The following is a 26,515-nucleotide window of genomic DNA, read 5'->3' on the forward strand; positions in this document are numbered from 1 at the left end:
AGAAGGGCACGGCTCTCCTTCTGTGTCCATGGGAGAACAAAGGATCCAGTATGTAATGGACCCTAGGGGATGCAGGCTGTGTCTATATTCTCTTGCTGACCTCTTCCGATTGAGCCCAGAATAGTGGGCTTGAGATTTGAACATCCATTAGAGTCACTTAAAGGGCTTGTTAAAACCTGGACTCATGGCACCCATCCTCGAGATGTCTTATTCACCCAAGAATTTGCATTTACAACGAGTTCCCCAGTGATGCAAATCTCGCTGGTCCTGGCCCAATCTTGGAGACCCACCTGCCTAGAGAACTAACTTCCTTTCATGCATCCAAACCTATTGCCATCTCTAGGTCTCCCCTCTACTCCTCGTATAGGAGACGAAGCTGAATGGAAGAACTTGGGAAGGTGAATCTGAGAACTGGGGAAGAAGGGCCAGGGGGTCTAGGCACTGACTCTGGAAAGGCAAGTTGTTCACCACTCTAGAAGTCCTCACTAGTGTGGAAATGCAGGCTTTCGGAGATGAAATGCACTGTAGTACCCAAACCCTCTTTACCATAAAAAGAAAGGACATAAACCCAGAGCAGGGAAGCCATTCTCTCAAGGTCATACAGCAAGCCTGGGCAGACCACAGTGACCTAGACCTTTTGACTCTTCTCATAATAGTAAAGCTACCCTTTCCTGTTCAAGGCAGTGTAAGTACCTTTTGAGTTCAGAGGTGAGGAGGACAGGATCAAGCCCACTCCTGGAATGACAATATTTGAATTGTCATCTCAAGAGGAAATGAACAAAGAATCGCTGCTCCCGCAATCCACTCCCTGCTACACACACACACACACACACACACACACACACACACACACACAGGGGTTCACAAAGGCCAGCTCTCCAGAGTCAGGGAGTAGGAAATGAGCAAGTGGGGAAGATGAAAGCTCATTGTTTTTGCAGCGACACTAGTCAGAGTGATAATTCAATTTTGACCACACAGAATAAACAGTTCCAAGCATCTAGAAGATGAGACTGCCGAAATTCTCAGCTGAAAACCCAAGGGGACAGGAAAACCAGAGCTGTCCTTTCAGTTCCTCCCCAACAATAAAAGGACTACAGCCAGCCACATCTCACCCTCAGAACCCTGGAAACAGGTGAGCGATTCATGACATTTGTTTAAGATGAATCAATTCCCAGCACCGTGTAGGGAGCCTGGGTCTCTGAATTACCCAAAAGGAGGGGTGCAAGACAAACAAAGGAAGGGGAATGGGTGAGGAGGGGCTTTGTCTGTTTTTCCTGAGATTTTAAATATTATTAGATAATTTCTTTCGAATTTCTAATAAGCAGGTTGAAGTTTAAATTACAAGATCTCTAACCGAGTCAGAATCCAAATAGCACAGGAGCCGGCAGACAACAATTGCTGGGGCCGGATGGGTTTCAGGTTTGTTCTTTGCAAAGACAAAGCTCCTATTGAGTGGTGGAGAGGAGAGCTGGGAAAAGAGAGAGGGCTGTGGAGGGTTTTCATTACCTCGATCATCATCCCCACGGCGAGGGGAGGATGTAGAAGGAAGAAAGAAAAGCCGGACCTGGTCAGTGTACTGCTGAAAACGACAGCTTGGAATGAAGCACACACCTGATATCTGTGGCTCCCCCAGAGCAGAGTGTGGACATGAGACAAAGGGGAGGAAAGAAGGAAGGAAGCCAAAGGCCTAGCCCTGAATGCTCACGAATCCAGCAAAAATAAAGAAACAAAAACATCAGAGCAGAGAACGGGTTCTTAGTAGGTGATCCAGGGCTAGAAAGGTGATCTAATAGTTGTCTGTTTTTTCTTGTCATGCCTTGTAAACATTAGATTAGGAATCTCAACACTTGAGAGAACTTTATAGTTGAAAACCAACAGCCATCTCCCAATAGAAGGTGAAGCAGAGATGGCAGACATCAAGAAATACAATTCCCTTCCCTCCACATGCAGGCCAACAATGGAGACTGTGGGTCTCTGGGGCATTGCTGCAACCCGAATCTTGTTTCTTCCTCTTTCTCTCCTTCCCTCATTCCTTTTCTGTCTGTCATTATCCATGTCACAGTCAAGTGCCCTCTTTGAAAAAAGCAAGTCTCCATCTGAATGGAGCTGGGGCCAGGTTCACAGGAGTTATTTCTTGTTGGAATGTCCTCCCTGGCAGGTGCTTCTCATCTGCTAACTCCTGTGTCTTCCCTTCTGCTGTGCTGGCATTAGGAATTAGCATCTCCATTCCAATATGGCCAAACAGTGTCTGAGAGGTGAGGCCACTAGATCTCAAACTGGGCTGCAAAAAAAGTTGTTTTTGTTTGAATGCCCAGTCTCTAGAGTCCAGAGATTCTGATGTAACTGGTCGATGTTTTTAAAGTTCACCCCAGGTGACCCTTACATGTCACCAAAATTGAGACTCCTTATGTTGAAGAATATTTACCCAAGGAGTGGTACTCGAACACCTAGAAGGATCATGAAACATAGATTTCTGGACCTGTCTGCAGTGTGTCTGATTCAGTGGGTCTAAAGGTGGGTCAGAGAATTTGCATTTTCAGAAAGCTCCCAGGTGATACCCAGGTGGCTACCAGGGACCATACTGTTAGACCCAATGGCCCCAAAGCATATAGGTTGCAACTGGTAAGATGGAACTTGGGCCTCCCTGCCTCTAAGTCTGCACTCTGTAAGTTTGTATTTCCCTTTTATTTATTATTATTATTTTTTGAGATGGAGTTTCACTCTTATTGCCCAAGCTGGAGTGATCTTGGCTCACTGTAACCTTTGCCTCCTAGGTTTAAGCAATTCTCCTGTCTCGGCCTCCTGAGTAGCTGGGATTACAGGCACCTACCACCATGCCCAGCTAATTTTTTATATTTTTAGTAGAGACGGGGTTTCATCATGTCAGCCAGGCTGGTCTTGAACTCCTGACCTTCAGGCGATCCACCAGCCTAGGCCTCCCAAAGTGCTGGGATTACACCACACCCAGCCTGTATTTCCCTTTTAAAATGGTCTATTGGACCAAAAGAGTCTCCAGACACAATGATGACCAAGGAGCAGCTGTAGAATCTCTTTCCTGAGAGTTGTGGCAGAGAATATTCCAGGGCATTGCTGCTCAAATGCGCTCTGTGGACCAGGAATATTGGCATCACCTGGACACTCACTAGAGGTGGAGTCCCTCAAGCCCTGCCCCAGAGCCAGGATTGGAATCTGCATTTTTACAAGGCTTCCAGGGGATTTTATGCACATGAAAGTTTAAGCAGTGCTGTTCTAGGGGAGCTGAGAAACACCGTCATTAGAGGATGGAGAGATTAGGTGTGTGCTGCTCAGCACACCTGCGGGGGTGGGGGCGGGGGCTGCAACTCATCTAGGTCCTCCTAATTCCAAGCAAATACTGGCAGCGTCCGGAAAGGGGTTCAAAGAGGGCACTCAACCATGATAATAACGACAAAGAGAAAAGAAACAAGGGAGGAAGAGGGAAAGAAATGAGATCCAGGTGGCAATGTCCCAGAGAGTTCACGTCTAGAGACTGGATTCAATGATGTCTAGAGTATGTTCAACCCTGGCACTGCCACCCAGCCCAGAGGCAGAGGAAGGAGGGGAAAGTTGTGGGCTGGGCTCTGAGCAACCCTTGCACACGCTGTCACATAAGCCTCACCAGATCCCTGTCAGAGATGGCCATGCCTGGTGTATTAGTCTGTTCTCACATTGATACAAGGAAATACCTGATACTGGGTAATTTATAAAGAAAAGAGGTTTAATTGACTCACAGTTCCATGGGCAGTACAGGAAGTATGATGCTGGCATCTGCTTTGCCTCGGGGGTGGCCTCAGGAAACTTATGGTCATGGAGGAAGGCAAAGGGGGAGCAAACCCTTGACATGCCCAGAGCAGGAGGAAGAGAGCGAGGGGGGAGGGGCTACGCCTTTTAAACAACCACACAAGTACTCACTCATTATCGAGAGAACAGCGGCTGAGGGGGATGGTGCTAAACCATTCCTGAGAACTCCGCCCCCATGACCCAATCACCGCCTACTGGGCCCACCTCCAACACAGGGTATTACAATTTGACATGTGATTTGGGCAGGGACATGGATCCAAACCATATCACCTGATTTCCAAGGAGAAGTCAAGATGGGGAAGATCAGAGGACCTGTACGGGTCCCACAGTTACTCAAAAAAAAAAAACACCTAGGGGATTTCTTATCCAGGTCTGGGATGCCAAAGCCCACATTCTCCTCACCACAAAATGTGAGGGATGGGTTCATGGGAGGTTATTATGGAAGCACCAGAATTTGAGAGTTCCAGAGGATTCCCAAATTCTGCCTTGTCCTTTGCAAAACAGAGTAACTGAGACACTCTGAATGGATGTGGGAGACAGAGCTTTGCGATGACAAACAGGGGCTCCGGACTCCAGTTGCCCGAATTGAAGCCCCGACTCCACTCTTTGCTAGCTTCAAGCTCCCGTCTACAAATTCTTTGTCTCTGCCTCCTTGCCTGCAAAAGATGGAGATGATACTGATATCCACCTCACTGAAATTTTCACAGAATTAAATCACATAAAACATTCAAAGTTCTAAGCCCTGTGCCTGGTACATAATAAACACCAGGTGTTCTTGGAAGATGCACCAGTCCCTAGTCCTGGTCCAGCAAAGTCATCTCTTTAATTGCTGCTCTGGAAAGGAGCATCTATAATTCCACAGTGGGACAATGTGGAGAAGAGGAATGCTATGGGAAATGTGGGTACAAAATGGGAAGGCATTACATGCGGATGAAGCCCAGTTATTTATGTGATTGCAGGATGTTTGCAAGGAGACACTCAAAATGCACACAAGTTGGCAGTTCCCCACAAGTGATGGCAGTGAGCCTGGGAAGGGTAATGGCGACATCAGAACCAGCTGGCTGTGCCTGCAAAATCAGACGCCAATCAGCATTCCCACCCTTTGAACTCTCCCCACCCCAGTCCTACATTTTTATACCAGAGACCCTGAGCCCCCTGGAAGGGGAATAGTCCCTATCCCATTTGCTACCCATAAATAATACCCTGCAAAGAGTGCTCACTTTAGTACATTATCTTGATTTGCAGTTACCTTAAGTGCAGGAGACAGGCTGGGAGAAGCACAAGCTGAAAACCTGCAGACTTCTGTGCTCTCCTGGGCTCAACAGTTTCCAAAAGGAAGATCTGTTTTTAGAGTATTTCCCTGTTCAAGAAGGGTAGTAGTGGTGATCATCAGAGGTGCCTTGGTGTGCCCTAGGTTTCCATTCCTAGGGTTCACAGGAATCCACGTAGAGTTCCCCTTCCTGCTCAGCTGCTGCCCCCAGGAGCCAGCTAGCCTTGCCCAGGCAATTGCAAAACCCACTAAAGTAGATGCCATTATTATAACTACTTGCAGGTGAGAAAACTGAGTCTTAAAGTGATTGCTTGCACAAGATGATACCTGTAGTAAGTGATTGAGAGCCAGGGTGAGAGCATGGGCTTCCAGAGCCTGGATATTAGCTGGCGCGACAACCTTTATCCATGGTGATGCAGGGGGACTATCACTGAGGCAGGGACTCACCAGACCTGTGTGGACATCTTGGTTTTGATGTTCACCTTTCCTCTGATACCAGTCTCCCCATTTTTCTCTGGACACCCAGTATCAGTCTTGCCCTGGAGGGCATCTGACCCATGCCTGGCCAGTCAGCCCATTCCTCAGGCTGCAGGGATTAGTTCATGAGTAGGCACATGGCTAGAGAGGTGGCTCATTCTGCTGGACATGGGGCTGTGAGCCCAGGAGCCTGGAGGGAGAAACTGCCTGAGAATTAAACCAATGCTGAGAAGAGCGAAACCCAGAGATGTTGCGTCAGGTAGGAAGGCCATGCCAAGCTGAGGTAACAAACACACGCAATTATTGTTATGATTATTTATTGTGTCGATTAACACAATAAAGGTTTATTTCCTCCTCTCATAAAGTCCAATGTGGGTCAGATGATTTTCCAGGGCAACTGTCTTCTTCTATTTCATAACTTGGGGGTTCGGGTGCTCTCCATCCTGTAACGGGGCCATCTCAACATTACAGACGATCTCCATCCTGTAAGGTCTCATTCAGCGATGTCTCATACACTTGTTTTATTGGCTAGAAGTTGGCATGTGACTCACCTAAACTCAAAGGGTCAGGGAAATATGGCCGTCCAACGTGGCCCAGAAGGTAAGAACTACTCAAGAATGAACCCCATAGGTCTCCACCACAGATGGAGGGAAAGAATGTAGTTTAAATTATTTCACATGATTTAAATCCCTAGATCAAGCTGTGCCTAAAAGAGTTATGGTAGTTCCTAAATGAGCTAATAGATTAATTTTTTTTTAAGGTCTAGTTTAAGTTTAGCTTTTTTCTCACTTGCAATTGAACAAATCCCACATGACAGGAACATACCTAGTCCTGACCCCCTGGCTGGCTCCAGCGTCTCCCTCCTCCCAGTCTAAACACCACCCACTATGGGCTTCTGCCCTTCTACTCGTTAAAGAGAACTGCAACACACATAAGCTTAAATGTTCTAGATTTTCCCAGGAACTGTCTTTTCAGCCACTGTGAAGGCCAAATGGTACCTGAGAGAGCAAGTCACTTAGGAAAAAATGAAAGTCCATGCTAAAAATAGCCTTTCATCTTGCAAATGAATGGAGTTCTCCTGAAGGAAAGCTAGGACTTCTATAGAATGCCATAAAGTTAGCTCTCTAAGATACTTTGGAGAAAATGGCTACATATGTCCTTAGACTGGCAGCAGCATCAAGAGTTGACCTGATCTCCTAGGAGCTTTGCTTGAAGACTCTGGCTGGAGAGAGGAGACCTGGGTTCTGGTTTAATCTTTGCCACCAACCAACTGGCTAATCTTGAGCGAGCCATTTATCCTCTCTGGGCCTCAGTTTCCTCATCTGTAAAGTGAGTATGTTAAAGAAGCCAGGATCTAATGTCCTTATCTCCCTTATGCCCTAGATTTCTGTAGGATCCCACCTCCACCTACAGGTGCTCAGAATGTGGCTCAGCAATTGTCCTAATGAACCAGCAGGAGTGACTACGCCGGTTGAAATCCTTCCCAGAACTTCCCATGCAGAGTGGCTGTATGCTGTGTATACTCACTGGGTAGACCACTGCCAAAATCATATCCAAAGAACACTGGACTGGGAGCCAGGAGACCTAGGTTCACATACCACTCGTTTCATTGCCTTTGACAAGTCCTTTAAGTCTCTCTGGATTTCAGTTTCTTCATCTCTCATGTTGGAATGGTGATCTGTGCCTCCTTCAGAAGATCAAACAACCTTCTAGAGTCCGCTTTGGGCTTAGAGTCACGTGACATGGTTTGAGTTATTATCACTCTGACATCTTCTAGCTATGAGACCTTGAGCAGGTTGTCATCTCCCCACATATTAAATTCTGTAAATAAAAATACCGACCATTAACTTTATTAAGGGCTTTCTCTCTGTTTCTCTACAACCTCATAAGGCAGGTGCTATTATCAACTCTATGTTCCAATGTCCTTTAAGCTCTCTAAGCTGCAGAGTCACAGAGCAAGTAGCAGACCCAGATTCCAGTCCAGAGCTATCTGGCCCCAGTCCCTGTTCCATACCACCCTCCCTGCTTCCCTGACACGGACAGTGAATGAGGATGGGTACTGAGAAGCCCCAAACACTACAGCGATGTCTCATTCAGTTTTGTGTCATCCTTCATCCCTAGAAACATAATTAAAATGTAGTATGGTCTCAGAGGCCTTGAGATGAGTGAGTGATTAACAGGTGCTTAGATGGATAACAAAATAGACAAGTTATAAATGCAAAACAATGTAGATGCTCAAATGTATGTGTTGACCCAGGTACCACCACAGCCATTCCATGGGAGTTCCAGGGATGTGGTGATCAGGTGTGCTTGGGGTTGGGATACGGAAGAGGCCAAGTTGAAGGGGCCCAGACCACCACACACCAGAGGAGCTAGGGTTTCTTCCTCTATTCCTCCAGCAGTGGCCCAGAAGGTCCAGACATGTGCCCAAAGTAGGAAAGTCATCTAATTAGAGCTCTGATGTTAAATCACTGGAGGGCCTTCCCTGGAGCTGAGGATAGAAGGCTGGGAATGAGGCATGGAGAGCTGGAGAAAAGGGGCTGTTCACCCATCACTCTGCCATCCGGGTCCCATGCCCGAAGTGAATGGGACTCCTCAGCTCTTTCGGGAAATGTCAGTAGCCAAAACAATGTCTTCCTAGTCTTCCTCCTTGTTTTTTCACTCCTGCATGCTCCTGTGGTTCAGGAATACACAGATTCATCCATCCAATTTTGGGTACCTGCTATGCACCAGACACTGCTCAAATCCTTAAATAAAAACAACCACAAATCCCTGCCTGGGTACACCTTGTGTCTGATCACAAGAGCAAACCCTACACAGCCACTGCCTGAATTGTTTCATGAGGAGTCTTCTGCACTGACCACCTGATTATCTTGCCCTGATCAAAGAGTCAGAGCTATGTTTTAAATGCTGGGGTGGGCCCTAGAATAAACTCACATCTCTGGAGAAGACCTTCAACACTGAAGAACCAGCTGGTACCTCCCTCTAAAAGAAAGGCAAAGGTCTCAGACTTCATGGTTCCTTGCCAATCCCAGCCTAAGCCATTCAGCAGCGGGAAACGTGTGCACCCGGTGAAGTCTCCCAGGTGGGTCTGCAAAAAGAAGTAGGCAGGTCAACAGACACTAGTTCTCCAAATTAATTCACTCAGCACTGGGCACTGATTAAGTTCATGGCCCCTTGCTAGATGCTGAGACAAACACTGAAGAAATAAGAGGCAGTTCCCACCTTCCATGAACTTCCAAACAAGCTGACAATCGGATGGGCTGAAGACGTTTAGGAAAGCTGTTTGGTAGGCAGTAAATAGAAGGACAGGATAGGCAGAAGGGAAAACCAGGACCAGGTTGGACGTAATAGTGAGAACATACACAGCCCAGGTATAGCAGCAGAGAGCTTATATTCATTCAATCACTCACTCATTCATTCAGTCAATAAATATTTTTTTCATATCTCTGCTATCCCACTCTAAGCTAAGCCGATGGTCCCAGTGGGAGAGACAGGCATTCATCAAATAATCACACATTATTTCTATGAAGGAAAAATACAAGACACATCAAGAGACCCATGTACGTTGTTGTGTGAGTATGCATGCATGCACACATGTGGTGGCTAGAGGCTGGTGGTAAGGAGACAATTTCTGCCAAGGGAACAAATTTTGCAAAATGTTCTGAGATAGACAGGGACCTAATCCAGTAGGTGGGCTGAAGAGAAGCAAACTAGAGGTGAGAACGGAAATCAGCAGAGCCCAGGCTGATGGTACAGGTCAAGTTGAAGGTTTTGCTCTCATCCTAAGGAAAGGGCAGCCAACAAAAGCAATCGACCAGGCTGTGATATGTGCTGGAGAGGAGACGTCGTGCTGAGGGGCTGGGAGATGAATTCCCATTTCCTTCATTTCATGAAGAATTTGCAAAACATTTAAGGCAGAAAAGCTCATTTTCTGTCCTTGTAGAGGCAGTATAGTAGAATGGTTATAAATCCAGGATTTTAGGTGAAGATTTCATTCCTACTTTGGATAATTAATAATAAATTGCCAGGCACGGTGGCTCACACCTGTAATCCCAGCACTTTGGGAGGCTGAGGCGGGTGGATCACGAGGTCAAGAGATCGAGACCATCCTGGTCAACATGGTGAAACCCCGTCTCTACTAAAATTACAAAAAATTAGCTGGGCATGGTGGCGCGTGCCTGTAATCCCAGCTCCTCAGGAGGCTGAGGCGGGAGAATTGCCTGAACCCAGGAGGTGGAGGTTGTGGTGAGCTGAGATCGCGCCATTGCACTTCAGCCTGGGTAACAAGGGCAAAACTCTGTCTCAAAAAAAAAAAAGAAAAGAAAAATAAAAAAATAATAATAAATTATGTCTAAGTCCCATGTTTCTCATAGGGCTTTTGTGAGCATTTAAATGCAAACATATGTAAATATGAGCGGTATCGCTAGCACTTATAAGCCCCCAACAATTTGCAGCTATTTTTCTCCTTGCACCTTGGGTAAAGAGGTGCTGCGCTGCATCGTAAGTTTCAGCAGAGTTTGACCACTCTTAGGACCATCTTTCACTGAAGGACCTTTGGCCTATTGCTTTCTTGCTGAAGTTTAAATGTTTCCAGTTTCTTTTTGAGAACAGCTGGTCCCAATCTACTAAATAACCCCTTTGCACACTTGAAGACCATTATTAAGATTCCCTTTGGCCATAAACATACGAAGAAGTGTTTAACATAAGAAAAAAAAAAAGTTTAACCTCACCAGTAATCAAAGAAATTCAAATCAAAACAACAAAATGCAATTTTTGCCTATCAATTTGGTAACTTTTTAAAATGATAGTGCACAGTGCTGGTGAGAGTAGGGTAAGGTGGCAATTTCATACATTGCTGGTGGGAACATAAATTGGTACAATCTTTCTGGAAAGCAATTTGGCAATATGTTATCAAGATCCTAAAAACTGTCCTTACCCTTTAACTCAGTAATTCCACTTCTGGGAATCTATCTCAAGGAAATCATCAAAGAATCAGACAAAAATTTCTGTTCACTGTGTTTGTTATAGCAAGTAATATTTTGAATTAGGAATAACTAAAAACTACCTAAAAGTCAAATGGTGTCGTGACATATATTAAAAACTTATTAAAAGTCATGTTAACAAGGAATTTTCAAGGACATTCAAAATGGTCCCCAAAAAATGTAAAACTACAAACACACGCAAGATACAAAACTAAACACAGTAGGATTTTAATTACATAATTGTATATACTTGTATCTTTATATGTGAATAGAAACGGCTACATGCAAACACAGCAAAATATTAACAGTTCTTACTAGAGGGTGACAGAATCAGGGCTGGATTTTTATTTTCTACTTTACAATTTTATAAGCAAAGAAATCGTTTAAGTGCTCACGTGGCCTTATGTATTTTTCTAAGTAGTTCCGCATGGTCTCTCTTCCGCCATAGCGTCTTGCCCAGAATCGAAACAGTGGACTTTCAGTGGTTACAGTTTTCCTGGAAAGGGCCACATAGCAGATATTTTGGGCTTGCATAGATCATATAGTCTTTGCTGCAACTTCTCAACTCTATTGTTGTGTGGTAAAAGCAGCCATAGATCATATGGCAACCAATGGGCATGACTGGGTTCTAATAGAATATTTTAATACATAAAAACAGGCAGCAAGTCATTTTTTGCCCGTGGCCTTAGTTTGCTGACACCTGGTCTAGATGATTTGAATCTCTCTTGGCCCAAATTACGTATAGTCTCAAACAAGTCTAGTTGGGGAGACTTCTAGAAGGGTGGGGTGAAGTAAGGTTCTTGTCCCCATATTCCTAGAGAGTCCACCAGTCTGAAATGTATTGAGAAGCAGGCAGTCAGGGCACTTCTCCCTAGGCCTTGTTTATTCACCTCTTTGGTTTTTTCTATTTGTTTTTTATTATTTCAATAGTCTGGGGGGGGTATAGGTGGGTTTTGGTGACATGGTTAAGTTCTTTAGTGATGATTTCTGAGATTTTAGTGCACCCATCATCCAAGCCATGTATCCAATATGCAGTCTTTTATCCCTAACCCCCCTCCCAATCTTCTCCCCACCCAAAGTCCCCAAAGTCCATTATATCACTCATGCCTTTGCATCATCATAGCTTAGGTCCCACTTACAAATGAGAACACACAATATTTGGCTTTCCATTCCTGAGTTACTTTACGTAGAATAATGGCCTCCAACTCCATCCAAAAGACATAATTTTGGATGCCTTATTATCGCTGCTGTCATATTGCTGCAAAAGACATTATTTCATTCCTGTGTGCCCGAGGTAAGAGGATCTTTGGGTCCAGAAGTTCTGGGCCGATCAGGCATCCACACTAAATTCACCATCAGCATGACCAGTGTGGTGCCACAAGGTTGCCTCATGGGTGAACCCGCCCTGGCCGGAAGCCAAACAGGTCAGAACTCCCAGGCTGATTGGTACTGGCCTCTTGGCATGGGTCTTCCTTCTTCTTGTGCATCAGAGCCCCTCAAACACCTCCTTCTGCCACCACCCACTGCAGCCCTTCTCCCATCTGGGGGAATAGGAGGTGAAGAAAGCCAAACACCCCAGTAATGACTGACAGGGGCTGCAGAGACTAGTTTCTGGCTAGTTAGTATCTCCCTTCTCTACCAACTATAGGGTAAAGGCACCTGATGGCGTAACTTAAGCATTCCCTGAGAACAAGGCTATATGGCAAATGCACCTGAATGTGTCTTCAGAGTTCCAAGCTAAGGAATCTGGGAGGAGCCAATGCAGAGATTCATTTTTTATCTATGAGGAATATCTGAATGCCCAGCCCGTCCTGCAGAACACAGGCCATGCAGGGATGGAGGCCCTTTGTTTTGGGGTTCAGCAAAGGTTGCCAGGTAGAGACTGTCAGGGGAACGGTGCTAAGTGACAATGTTACATAAACTGCATGCTCTTTGCACGCAGCTCCTGCCCTCTCTCCCCTATATGTAAGCCCCCAGCCCATGCCTTACCTGCTGGCTCTGGGTCTCATCTTTAGCTTCTTGAACCTGCTGTCATCCCCACTGGAATTGATAGGGGTTCTGCACAACACCAGCCATGATGTTTCCAGATTCCTGGGTTTGTGGTTCTGTCTTCCTTCTGGCCACTGTGTTCCAGAGGAAAAGAAGGAGACAGGCAAAGGATGAACTGTAAGTATGCATGCTGCATCCCAGGCATTGTTCGAAGAGGTCCATAAGATGTTTTTTGGCGGGGAAAGTTTTATATTAGAAAGACAAATAGAACCTTCAGCAAGGATGCACCATAGACTTATGTAAACATATAAGTTTATGTATATAATACAAAGCTTTGAAAGTTCCCTTGTTGGGAGGAGAGTCTTACATCACTCACCTTGATGGAAGCACAGATCATTACCAGGTATAGGGAGGGAGCCTTTCTACCCTCTCCACCTTTCCTTCCCTGCTCCGATTCTTTTTATATGTTTCCAGTAGGAACTCTTTCTTTAAACCATTTAGACATTAGACTCTTCTCCAGGAGGCAGAAATGACATCTCAGAGCAACCCACATATCAGGTGATGAATAAGGGAGTTATAGGATGACAGTGGCATTCCAAGGGCCTCTATTTCCCTCTCACTTTTTCCTACAAACACATCACATGCAAAGCTGAGAACCACCAAGTGAAAATGATCCATGTGGCAAGGAAAGTCACTCGTCCAGGGGTCCTCCCAGTGACCTCATCTGGCTTTTGGGTTTGATTCCCCTGACTGGTTTGATCTCATTATACATTCTATTGCACCCAGCACTGGCGTAGGTCAACTTTCCTCACAGACTCAGCCATTCTGATAGTTAAACAGGAATGAGGAAAAAGAAGAGAACAAGGAGACTTCACATTTTAAAAATTAAAAGCCCCAATAGGTCATTTTGCTTAAAAAAAAATTATCTCACACCATAACCAAGGCAGAAAACATTTATCCCCACCTACAATCTCTGTTAGGCTGTTGCTCTATGACTTACTTTTTTGTTCAATATTGACCTCAATGCATATTTGACTCTAATTTCCCCTGCATAGAAATGTTTGGTGATGGTTTTCCTGGAGGAAGGGTTTGTTGAGGTCCCATCATGAATCTCATTGTCCCATGCCATCTTTTTATTAAATCTTATTTCATAAGTAATCATTGGGGGAAACATGCTAGATGGGAAGGCCACAGGATTAGAAGTCATTCATGTGCCCATGTTGTAGGCGTTTTCTCTGTGGAAGACAAGACTCCGTTTGAAAGGCATTTCTGTCACTCCCCAGCTATGTGGATTACTTCATCTCCCCAGGCTTATCTTTCTTCTATTTGAAGAAAGAAAGGAATAGGGTGGGAGTGGGAGGCATATGATCTCCATCATGTAGGGCTGTGAGCTGGAACAGGAGGCCATGTGATCACCTGGCACAGGGAAGGTGCTTAGAACGTTCCATCCCCACGTCATTCTAAAAGCAAGAAACCATGCTCATAGCTCTCAGAGTTGCAGAGAAGGATGTTACCCAGCCCTGTCCCCCAAGTGCTGAGTTGCAGGGAAAACATTCGTGTACACAGGTAACTCAGAATATTGGGCATATTGTGAAGGGTGCTGCCAGAACAGAGAAGAGGGAGAAATTCATCCCAATAGCTGGTATTATGATGGTCTCAGGGACAGGTGGCATTTGAGCTGAGCCTTGAAAGACAGGGATGGAGATGTAGCCAGGGCTTCTGGGAGGGAAGTGTGAGAACACAGACCAAAGATAGGAGAGGACAAAGCATTTCAGGAAATGATGAAGCATGCAGGACAGTCAGGTGCAAAGAGAGCCCAGAGTGAGTGAGGCATAAAGAACTGAAGGAGGCCAGATCATGACAGAGCCACGGACGCAGTGCTGAGATTACATGGTTTCTTTTTTGTTTTGTTTTGTTTTGTCAACCAGGCAGTAGTGGTGCAGCCGTAGCTCACTGCAGCCTCCACCTCCTGGGCTCAAGTAAGAGTATCTAGGACTACAGGCATGTACCAACATGTCAGGATACATTTTATTTTTATAGAGACAGAGTTCTCATTATATTGCACAGGGTGGTCTCACACTCCTGGCCTCAAACGATTCTCCTGCCTCAGCCTCCCAAGTCACTGGGATTACAAACATCAGCAAGATTAAATGTTATCATGCGGGAAGGGAGCATGAGATTTTCAGACCAGGAAGTGACATCACCAGAGCGTCATTTTAACACAGTGAAGGCACATCTGTCTGCTCAGGAAATATCAATGGAGCCCTCTTTCACTCATAAAAGCACTTTCATTTCGATGAAAAATTACATGATCACTCTCACTTTAGATCACCCGGCTGTCCATGGGGCACAGAAACCAATGGGTGTCTCGGATGGACCAGAGAGACCCATTCAGAGGCCGTATCAACTATCCAAGCAGGAGGCAGGAACTTCCAAAAGCAGAGAACTCATGGGAATGGAAAGTACTAGATCAAAGGACCAATTTGAAGGAAGGTTCACTAAGACCTATTGATTACCAGATGATGGAGAAAGAAATAAGCAGACCCACTGGCTGATGGACAGTTTAGTATCAGATACGGGGACTGGATGGGCCAATCAGACATTCTTGTGTAAGAGAACAAGGAGCTTGCAATGAGAATCTGCAGCACAGCAGAGGTGAGAGCGGGAGATGTGGATTTGGCAGATGGCAGAATCCCGGGAACAATCATGGCTGAAGAGGGAGGGTGTGCGACCACCCAGGGAGAGGGTCAAAAAGATGACACTGGGGGCACACTGAGATGATACTGAGACTGGAGCAAAAATAAAGAAGATTCAGGGAGGAACAGGATCATGGACACCTGTGGAGAAGAAGGTTTGGGGGTGACTGGCCGGATCAACAGAGCCAGAAGCTCCTGCAGGAATGAGTAGGATGGAAGAGGAGGATTAGAAAGACCTTTGAAAGTTCCATTGCACCAGAGCAGCGGGGCAGAGGCAAATTCAGTGGGTTGAAGAGTGAGTGGGAGGTAAGGAAGTGGTGTCAATAAGCATGGATGATTCTTTGGATAAATCTGTTAGTGAAAGGAAGGAAAGAGATGAGACTGTGGTTTGAGGGAATAATATATATATTTATTTTTGATATGAGGTCTTGCCCTGTCACCCTGGCTGGAGTGCAGAGGTGCAATCTCAGCTCACTGCAGCCTCTGCCCCCTGGATTCCAGAGATTCTCCTGCCTCAGCCTCCTGCATAGCTGGGATTACAGGCACACACCACCACGCCCGGCGAATTTTTGTATTTTTAGTAGAGATGGGGTTTCACCATGTTTGCCAGGCTGGTCTTGAACTCCTGACCTCAGGTGATATTCCTACCCCAGCCTCCCAAAGTGCAGGGATTAAAGGCGTGAGCCACTGTGCCCAGCCAAGAGAATAATTAAAAGGGGGCAGGGAAGCATTTGGGAAGTTAAGTGTGGAACCTGAACATATTTGAACACCAAGAGGAAGACACTGGAAGGAAGAGGGGGTATGAAGGTGCCAGAGATACCCATTTGGAATAAAGTAGGAACAGATGGGCTACAGTGGAGAGGCCAGCCTTAGACAAGAGACGGGACTCTGGAAGGAAGCGAGGCTGCGCTTGGAGGGAGGGAATGCTGGTGGTTGTGTTTGTACTAGTAGTAGTATTGTAATAGTAATCAGTAGTAGTAACAATGAATGGTTATTCTCACTTTTTGCTTACATGCAGGTTCTCTGCATTGTTTAAATTAATTCCACAACCCCATTTTATATGCGAGGAAGCTGAGCCGTAGAGAAGCTACTTAAGTTGGCCATAAACAACTCTAAAAATGCCAGGATATGGACTTAAAGCCAGGTCTTTCCAATGGCATAGCCAGGCTTGTAGGCCACTTGGAGTCAGTGTAGACCAGTGGCTCAGTCCTCTCCGTGAGTTGGAGGTGAAGTCATCCTCTGTGAATGACGGGGGTGGATGTGGAGGCCCGAGGAAGGAGGAGAAGAGTTGAAACAGCTGCTGTGAAGAATGCGATAGGGATGAGCCAGAGAAGACAGAGGGCACAGACAGCTTTCCAGTGGCACTGTATAGATTCCATCTTGTTCTTATCACCCTCACTCCCAGCCCCATTTCCTACTGGGAACATGCACCCCACACTCTTCTCATTTATTTTGTGTCCTCTCTCCTCTAATCCTTCCATCAAAGGAAATAAGAGCCATGTGGCCCAAGTAGAATAGGTTAGATCCTTCCCACTGCTAAAGGACTTGGTGATGGCCAGTGGGTAGAGCTGGGGAGGTGGTCCTCAGAGCCTTTGTTCTGCACCAAGAATGCCCTCAGCCTGAAAGTCTTAGGGAACCCGGGCATGCACCAGGCAACAGAGATTCCAGACAGAGTGTCTGGGACCTGTGCTTCCGTGTTTAGAGGTCCAGATTTGCTGTTTCTGAGTCTCCCAAGTTGCCTGGGCCCAGCCAATAGCAGAAGACAGCTGGGGTCCAAGCACTCATCCCAGGTGAATTAGCCATCTTCTATTCCATTAACAAGTCTGTCCATCCCATGTGACCTCTTTCTACTGGAGATCCATTAATTTTTGCTAACAATCAGTGAAGGGGACACCATTAGCCCAGAGCTCAAACCCATACTCTGATTCACTGGTTTGACCACTCTGAAAACAGTATCAGGATCAAACAGGCTGAGCCCCCCTCTCTGGTCAGAACTTCATTGATTTAGTAAATGGAAGGTGTTAGCCGTGGAGGCAAGGTTGGTACAATATTACTGTTTGTTGGATGTGGACCACCACTTAAAACAAACCTACTAAGCTACTGGTCAAATTAATAAAATCCATTCAGGACCAGAATCTAGAAAACTCAAATTTCCATAAAACGGGCTGGCAGGTTCCAGAAGTGTCTATTAGAATCTTCTCAGGACTCTCTTTTCCACAGGGCTAGAAACTCAATTGCAAGAGAGTAATCACAACGAATTCTTAATCACTAAGAAAAGGCACGGGGAAAATGATCACATCTGTTCAGACTAAAATGGAATAATTTGAGGGAATGCAAGCAGGCAACACTCTAATCTACATTTAAGGTAACTGGGTTTGTAAGATCCGGGACAAGGGAGAGGGAAGACACAGCTCTGGAGAGAAAGTCCTAAATGTGTATATTCAGAATCCACGGGTGAATGTTTGGGAAGCAGTGATTCATTTGTGTATGTGGGTGTGGGGTGTGTGGGGGGGTGTGTATACACAAGCGCACACATTCTCAGACACAGGCACCCACAGACACTCCAGGTTTCTGAAAAGTTGTGTACCACTACCCAACTCGAGTTGAAATGAACTCCTGGCCTCCCTGTAGCCCCTGTTTTGAGCTGTATTCTCCCAAAACGGACAGGAGGCTCTCCTACCCACCCCAGCCACCGCGTCCTGAGTCCAACTCTCCAGCAGATTGCCAGCCTTCTCTTAAGTTGCCCTGAAAAGCAGCCCAGGGGCAACAAATCCCTCCCTCTTCCACCAGTTCCAACATTTCTCTAATTAATGCAGGAGAAAATTAATTACAGAGGGATTTTCAAGACCTCGGCATCTAATGACCAGCCCCAGCGCCCCCTCCCTCCAGCTTCTTTGAGGCTCCTCATTGGCCCTGCCCGGCCCGGCCCTCCTCCGCTCAACCCTCCCCTCCCCTCCCTTCCGAGAACCCAGGAACAATACCACAGGCTAATTAGGCAGGGAAAGAGTTTCTTGGCAAAAGGGGGCTGAGTGCTAGGTCACTACCTTGAACAACCCAGAAGAAAAACAAAACAGCATTAAAAGAAAAAGAAAGGGAGGGGGGACCTGTTAATCCCAAATGCATTTCCGCCAAATATTCTCCTTTTCAAGTGTTTTCTTCCTGGTAAACAAAGTTCTGTGGCTGGCTCTGGAGATTTTAGGACGCGGTTGCTTAGTAATATTGGGGAAAACACGAAGTCCCCACCTCAGCCCCATTTTGTGCCTCCTCTCCCTCACTCACAGCACTAAGGGGCAGTGACACATTCCCACATTGTGAGGGACAGCCCATTTGTGAAGAAGAGCTGAGCTTTCTTTTCTTTTCTTCTTTTCATCTCTAACCGCTTCCCAAAGCCCAGCAAAGAACAGAGATCGCTGCTCCCAAGTTTGGTGAATCTAGACCAGTGCTGTCCAGCAGAACTCGCTGTGACCATGCGACAGTCCTGCATCTGTGCTACCCAACAGGGTGGTCACCAGCCACACGCAGCCATTGGGCACTTAAAATATGGCTTGTGCAAATGAGCAACTGAATGTTCAATGGTATTTCACGTTGATTAATCGAAACTGAAATAGCCACAGAGGGCTTGAGCTCCCATCAAAACCTCTGTGGTCTGGAGGTAACCAAGGGCATAGCAGTAGCATCTGGGTGGCTAGGTGACATTTATGAGAGACAGAGGATGGAATGGTATGAGGAACACAAAAGCCCTGATTTCACTGCAGCCCTGTCTTCTCTTTGCTGTGGTCTCTGGCATCACTGAAATTGATCCTCAGTCCCCTCTTCTGTAACATGAGAGACAATCACATGAGTGCTCCTCACGATTGTTTTGAGGTGGGGCAATGGACGCCAAGTCCCCTAGGGACCCCTTCCACCAGAGAATACCAATACAAGCAGCCCAGGTGCTCCGCCATGCTGCCCTATCTCCAGTCTCTTCTCCCACTCTTCCTTGGCTTGCATTTTTTGTTCCCAGAATTCCATGCACTTTCAACCTTGGTGTCTGTGCCTCTGTCATGTCCTCTGCCTGCAATCCCTGCCCTTCTGATTGCCTTGCCTCGGCCAAAAAGATTCCTGATCAATTTCAAGGATCCTAAATAATAAGAAATCCTCTGGGCTCTGAGCCAGGAAACCTATTTCACCTCTCCTGTCATCCCATCTTCCCCACCCCCCATCATCCCGTCTTCTCCTCTCTACTCATCCCATCTTCTCCTCCCTTATTTAGTTATTTATTTATTTATTTAGTTAGTTAGTTAGTTAGTTAGAGACAGAGTTTTCACTCTTGTTGCCCAGACTGGAGTGCAATGATGCAATCTTGGCTCACTGCAACTTCCGCCTCCTGGGTTCAAGTGATTCTCCTGCCTCAGCCTCCCGAGTAGCTTGGATTACAGGCAACTGCCACCACACCTGGCTAATTTTTATATCTTTAGTAGAGATGGAGTTTCACCACGTTGGCCAGGCTGGTCTCAAATCCCTGGCCTCAGGAGATCCACCTGCCTTGGCCTCCCAAAGTGCTGGGATTACAGGTGTGAGCCACTGCGTCCGGCCTCTTCCCCTCCCTAATAATCCTATCTTCCCTTTTCTCATCATCACATCTTTCCCTCTCTTACAACCCTATCTTTCTCTCTCCTGTCATCCCATGTTCCCCTCTCTTGTCATCTCTCTTTTTTCTTTCTTCCCACTTCTCTTTCCAATATGGCTGCCAGTAGCTGCACATAGCAACTAAGCATTCGAAACGTTGCTGGCATAACTGAGCAACTGAATTTTTAGTTTGATTTGACTTTAATTCATTGAAGTTGAAATAGCCACATATGGCAAGTTCTTGCTTGCTCGCCTGCTTGCTATCTTGTGCTCTCACACACTCCATAGGCCGTAGCTCAGCCACACACCCCTCTCCAACCCCATCCCTCTGAACACGTGTGCCCCTGAACTTACCTACAATCTTGTATTTAAGCAACCTCTTAACAAATCTGCCATCCCATTAGAAAGTGAACTATGAGAAAAGCCACAGCTCGTGTTCTACTCTGGTTTTGTTTTTCATCTACGTCCCAGCATTCAGTACAGCATATAGTACAGAGTAACTTCCCAATGAATATTTCTCATCCGTGAAACAGAAATTGTTCATCATCAGTCTATCACCTATAACACAGGTCAGCAAACTGTGGCCCACAGGCCAAACCCAACCCACTGCCCACTTTTGCATGGCCCTCAAACTGAAAAGGGTTCTATAATTTTTAAATGATCATATAAGTACCTCCCTAATAGCCTTAACTTTGCCTCTTGGCCTACAAAGCCTAAGATTTTTTGCTTTCCGGTCCTTTAAGAAAAAGTTTGCCAATCTCTGGTCTGGATCCCAAGAACAGCTGTGAATAGGGCCTGGTGTAGCCTGTGGTTAGAGAAAGGGATACAGGAGGTCTGGGGAGGGGTGTGGAGAGAGAGGCCCACACCTGAGACAGTCCCAGCAAAGCTGAGCCCACAGGTACCTGGCTAAGACTGCAGGAGCTGGTCCTCAGAGACACTGCCAGCCAGGGCAGCAGAGACAGGCACACCTCCTGCTTCCTCCTCCCTCTCTCACCTCCTTAGCCCCACTGCAAACACCTGGGGGACTAGGGCTTAGGGGACATGCAATGTGACCTTCTAAGAAAGTTCTACCGTGCCCAAGCTCAAGCCATGGTAGATGGAAGATGGGATTTTTTTTTTGATTCTATTTTGTGGTTTAACTACACAAAGTAGCATTTTCCATTTAAAATAAAGCCCCCAAGCATATTTTTAATAGCAGTGTAAAGGTCTTCCAAAGAGACACGCATCGGGGCTTGGAAGCAATCTGGCAGGCAGGAAGCAGTCTGTCCTTCCCTTTCCTGCTAAAACATGAACCGAGGTTTCTAAGAACCAAAGCAAAAATTGCTCCAGGCCCTGACACAACCACATCAAGGTGAGCAACACGATCCTGAAAGGTTAGCCCATCTCTGTTCTACGCTCCTCGATACCCTCCATACCAGGCCCATGTCTTCCTAATCTCCACCGCAGAAACAATTTGTCAGTCATCTCTCCAAATATCACAGGCATCTGGGAATGCCTCCTGGCCCACTCACTTCCCTGCTGGGTTCACCCTTCCAAACAGAGAGGGACTGAGCGCACCCAACGTGCTAAATATTTCCCTGCTGCAGAATCTATTTTGCTGCTGTGGCTGCTGCTTGGCAGCAAAGAGACAGGAAGCTATTTAGATATATTATCTTCCTTTTCAGGAAGTTGAGAGGAACTTTTCTATTGGAGTTCACACAAACATTCCGTCTAATGGTCATTTAGTCATGCCGGCTCATTAGGTCACCAGTGAGGAATGCCCAGGCAGATTAAACATCATTCCAGCTTCTCTACTCGCTGCCCCCCAGGTCCCAGGGAGAAAACAGAGCTTCCCTGGCCTGGTGGTGACCAAGACAAGGAGCCCATTCTGAAAGCCACAGGGGCTCACTGCCAACCTCACAGCCCCTCTCCAGCTCCCGTGCAGAGTACTTCTAACTGCTAAGGGAGACTGATGCTTTATGAAGAAATGTGTATGGCACTGAGAAGGAAGGTGGGCCCCATGAATACCTCTGGTCAGAAAATGCTGTCCTTTAAGGGAGATCAAAGAGAGCCCTCGGCAGAAGGCGCTGAGAATGCTGCTCCCAAAAACTGCAAGACAGACCCATGATGAGGTCACACAGATGAAGTGACAGAACACAAGCTTGCTGCAGAATGCAATAGCTAACTATGAGTGAGTGGTGGTGACTATGTACTAGACATATCCCAAGTGTTTTATGTGTATTCATTCATTTAAGGCTTGAACAACTCAAGGAGGTAGGAATAATGAGGAAATTGGCCCAGAAAGTCAAATACAGTATTTCTGCTTAAGGCTGCACACACAGTGGACCCAGCCTGCGCTGTCCATGAGGACTTTCTGCAATAATAGACATGTCTTATGTCTGTGCTTTCTGGTGGGGTCACCACTGGCCAAACATGGCTATTAAGTCCTTGAAAATTCACTAATGTGACTAAGGAAGTGAATTTTACATTTTATTTAACTGTAATGCATTTCAATTTACTTGGTGCATGTGGCTAGTGGTTACCATATTAGACTCCCCGAATCTACTGGTCTGGCTCCAGAATCTACACCCTTAAACCTTGGACTGTCGTTCCTTTCAAATCAATTAAGAGAATATGGAACTACTTACTGGAAGAATAATTAAACTCTGAAGGTGGAGCTTAGGTAGAGCTTCATCGATATCTTAAAGGACAAGAACATGTGAGAAATCAGACGAAATAGGAAGTGGAAAAGTTAGCTTAAATGAAGCAGCAGGCATTCAGGTCACGTGTTGGAGGGCTATACCTAGAAAAGGAAGAAGGTAAAATACCAACATGGCTTGTCAAGAGAAGAAGTGGCTTCCTCTTTTCTAACCAGTAAATTATATGGAGCTCCCACTATGTGACCTTACTAAGCCTTGCTCTCTAGAGTCATGTGGTCTAGGTGGGAAGCCAGGTCTGATCTCCCAAACAATGCCAGGATGTGTGGGCCAGGGTGGATGGCAGTACTAAAGTCTTTTGATTCTGTTTCCCTCCAAAACCTTCTTAATGAGCTGTGTCTGGGAGGGAGTGATACTTTCCACAATATCTTAGTCACTCCTTGGTTGGTTTTTTTTTTTTTGAATCTTCACTTTTCCATGCCATAAACACCATATGCCATGACCCTATTCTAGTTAGATGTTCATCCATAAAGATAGGAGTGGTCAAGGAAGTCTTCGGGGAGGAGAAGGCATTTAAGCTGGAAGTTGAAGGAAATGCCTTGAATTAGAAAGTGGGACAGTGGAAAGGCTGAGTAAAATGACACACTTGGAAGGAAACATGAACTGTTCTTGATGACTCGGAGACGGACAGAGACTAATCAAAAATGACTACATGTTTTAGCTTGGATAAAAATAGTGGTTCTTGGGGTAAACACAGGAACTTTAGGGGATGGTGGGAGACAGTTTCAGAAATGATGACTTTGCTTTTGGGCATGTGGATTCTGAGGTGACAGATTGTGGAAATCCTGGATTGAGATCCACTTTTCAGTTTATATGGGAGGAGGATGGATTAGAAGGCTGCCTGAGATCACCTCCATTCCTAGCACTCAGAGAAGTTGCTTTTCCTCTTCATTAGCCAAGGCAGAATGAAGAGGAGCCACAGGACTCAGAGAGGTTCACGTCACCACCCCACAGGGGACAAACGCATACCTTGTTTTCTGAGTTGACAGACATCCGGTTACTTCATCTTGGAAGTTACATTCATCTGCCCTTTGGAATGTCCTGCCCAATGACCGATTTTTTAAAATAGCTTATTTTCCCTGATTATATTTGTAGTACCTACTCACTGCAAAACATTTGAGAAAGCTCAAAAACAGAAATAAGGAAATGCAATCACATAGACACACAGAGGCCTGCACACAGACATATATGTATGTAGAGAGAGAACACACGTACCCACATACCCACACATGCACGTGTATGTATGTCTGTGTATGGTGTAGTTTTCATCCATTTTAGCTAGTATTTAAAAATGCACTTTTACCTGACAAAATCTATAAGAATAAACAAGAAGATAAAATAGCCAACTTTTATTGAGTTGCTAGTATGTTGCAGACATAAGGAAAAAATATACTCCGATCTCTGCACACACATTTTAAAACAATCTGTTCCTAAAATGAATCTATCGACTCTCCCCTTATTAACCAACATGCTTCAACATGCAGATAGGTTTTGGTACCTGTTTAACATTCCTTTTTGCCATGTGCTTATTTTTTTTCCTTCTAACTAGAGAGCTATAGTTTCAGAGTCGCCTGTAACAACCACCTCAGAGGCAACCTAGGAGAGGCCAAGAAGAGACAGGGTTGGGGGCTGACACATCATTAGGGATACAAAAAAGCAGAATTCCTGCCAGGATGCCCCACCAATATTCTACACTTCAATCCCAGAATTCCTGAATCTAAAGAATACCACGGACAAGAAAATAAACATTAAACACACCTAGAGAAATAGAAGAAATAGACACGTGTTGACAGTGCAAGCAGAGAGACTGAGTGCCTCTGGAAAGAGACAAGAGTGGGGAAGGCACGAGAGGAGGTAGGACAGAACCCAGGGGAATCTGTGAGCTGCTGTGTTTAACCTGTCCCAGGGAAATCAGGATTGAAATATTCCCTAGTGAACATGATCAGTATATGCAGTTCATCCACAGATCATGGAGACATACCCAGATACAGACACACACCTCATACAACCTTGACGGGCAATTCTTCCCTCCCACCTTGGTCTCCTGGGGATACCAGCTAAGAGACTGGTGCTTCATTCTTGGAAGCAGCCACAGTCTTTTTTTTGAAGGTGGGTGGATCTTCATCTGGTTCATTTTTTCAAGAAACTGCCTGCTCCCTGAGAAAAGTTTGCTGGGAGAGAGTTGTCTCACTGCATACGTCTCTGAAGGGAAGAGAAGGGATGGCCTTTCCTCCTAAGATAACACAGCAGCCTCCCCCCACCCCACCTCCTTCGAGTCTTCCCACCAAAACCTTCCTAATGAGCTGCCTCTGGGAGGGGGTGGATATTTTCCACAATATCTTGGCCACTCCTTGTTTTTGTTTTTTTTTTTTGAATCTTCACTTTTCCATGCCATAAACACTGTTTGCCATGACCTCTCCCTCACTACCATCTCGGATTGCTTCTCATGCGTGAAACATATTTTTGTTCATTATTTTATTGTCCACAACCCTTCCTTCCCAACCGTCCAGCCCGGGTCTCCCTCCCTGCACCCTTCACCCCCATGTCACACGTATAATGAATTGCCATTCCTTCAGACAACGGGGTGGAAAACTGTGGTCTCCAAGGCAACGGGGTATCTTGGGGTAGGGTGCTGGGGAGGGGGGCCTTGCCTGGCGAGGAAAGGACTGGAAGTAAAGGGGGCGGAGAGGCACAAGCAGAGATGATATCATTTCTGAAGCCTGAAAGCAGCCAATCCGCTGGTGAGGATATGATGTCATCTCCCCCGCCCCCGCCCCCTCTCAGCCTAGGTAGCCCCACTGAGAATTCTAGACAAGTATTGAACTGAAGTTGTATTACTGTGAGAGAAAGGGGGCGGGGGATGGCTATGGGAGAGAGAAAGAGATCTACGGACCCTCTGGATGGCCCAAGCACACACTACAGTCTTCACCAGAGGCAGCCCCATAAAAATGTCATCGGCTCGGGGCTCTCCCGGCATTACAACACAATGATTTGTTTGGGGAGAAGAAAAAAAACCTAAGATTTATTTTGCAACCACACCTCCGCCTCCCTTGGAAGAGAAATACTGACCAGTAAGAAGTTGTGAATGAAGTGTCTGCAGATGGGCCCCCCTGACCCAGCCTGAGAACTTTCCAGACAGAAAGGTGCACATGCTCACACAGCACCAGCTGAGCCGATGTCTGCTGCTCTCCAGCAGCCACAGGGATGGAGGACCCGCTCAAGGAGCTCCAAAGTACGAGCCTGGTTTGGGGCAAAGCTGCCCAACCCAGTGGTGTGAGCCATGGAAGGCGCTGGGGGGAGGGGAGCCTGTCCCCAAGACAATGACAGCATCTAGGGCTCAGTGCCAGGCTCCCGGGAGAAGCAAACAAGCCTTGGCTTTAGGGAGGGGTGCAGGCTCATTAGAGAGCCCACTGAAGTGTTACCACCATGCAGAGAGGAGGAGTGTGAGGGCACGGCTCTCCTCTGCCAGTTTTTTCTCTTGGGATGGGGAAGCAGTGCTGTTTAGAAAACAGCACACTCAAGCCTTCCCCCAAATGCCAGAAATGTTCCCGGCAGTCCAGCCACAAGGACAGTGTGTGCAATGTATAAAAAGCAGGTTCCCCCACAAATGCAGGTTGCCTTTGAGGAAACAGAGAAATAAAGATCCCCCATCCACTCTCCATTTTGCAGAAATGGGCATCAAGGGCCAGAGAAGGGATGGGACCAGTCCAGTGACTCTGGGGCTATGCCTAGGATTCTGTCTCCATCCACTGTTCACTCCCAAGGACAAGCCCATGACACAGTAATAGCAGCTGAAGATGGAAAGCCTTCAATCTCAATGTCACCTGTCTTCCACTTTCTGCATAAGTAATGACATTGTTGGAATGAGCTTATGATGGTCTCCATCCCCCATGTCTGTGAGCTGTGAGCAAGATGTCTGCTGTCTAGCTCACATGTGTCCAGGACCAGCACCCCTGACTCACACACAGAACGGTA

At 46.3% G+C, this 26,515-nt stretch overlaps 1 long non-coding RNA gene across 1 annotated transcript; it reads right to left on the minus strand.

Moving 5' to 3' along the window:
- Positions 1-5,869: 5,869 nt before the first annotated feature.
- LOC144582704 (uncharacterized) lies at positions 5,870-25,746 on the minus strand. The gene is made up of 5 exons (XR_013535977.1): positions 25,610-25,746; positions 12,541-12,674; positions 10,947-11,047; positions 8,504-8,657; positions 5,870-7,387 (listed from the first exon to the last, which is right to left on the minus strand). It is a non-coding gene; the product is annotated as an uncharacterized LOC144582704 (long non-coding RNA).
- Positions 25,747-26,515: the final 769 nt, after the last annotated feature.

This window comes from Callithrix jacchus, chromosome 5 (genome assembly GCF_049354715.1).
Source record: "Callithrix jacchus isolate 240 chromosome 5, calJac240_pri, whole genome shotgun sequence".
NCBI lineage: Eukaryota > Metazoa > Chordata > Mammalia > Primates > Cebidae > Callithrix > Callithrix jacchus.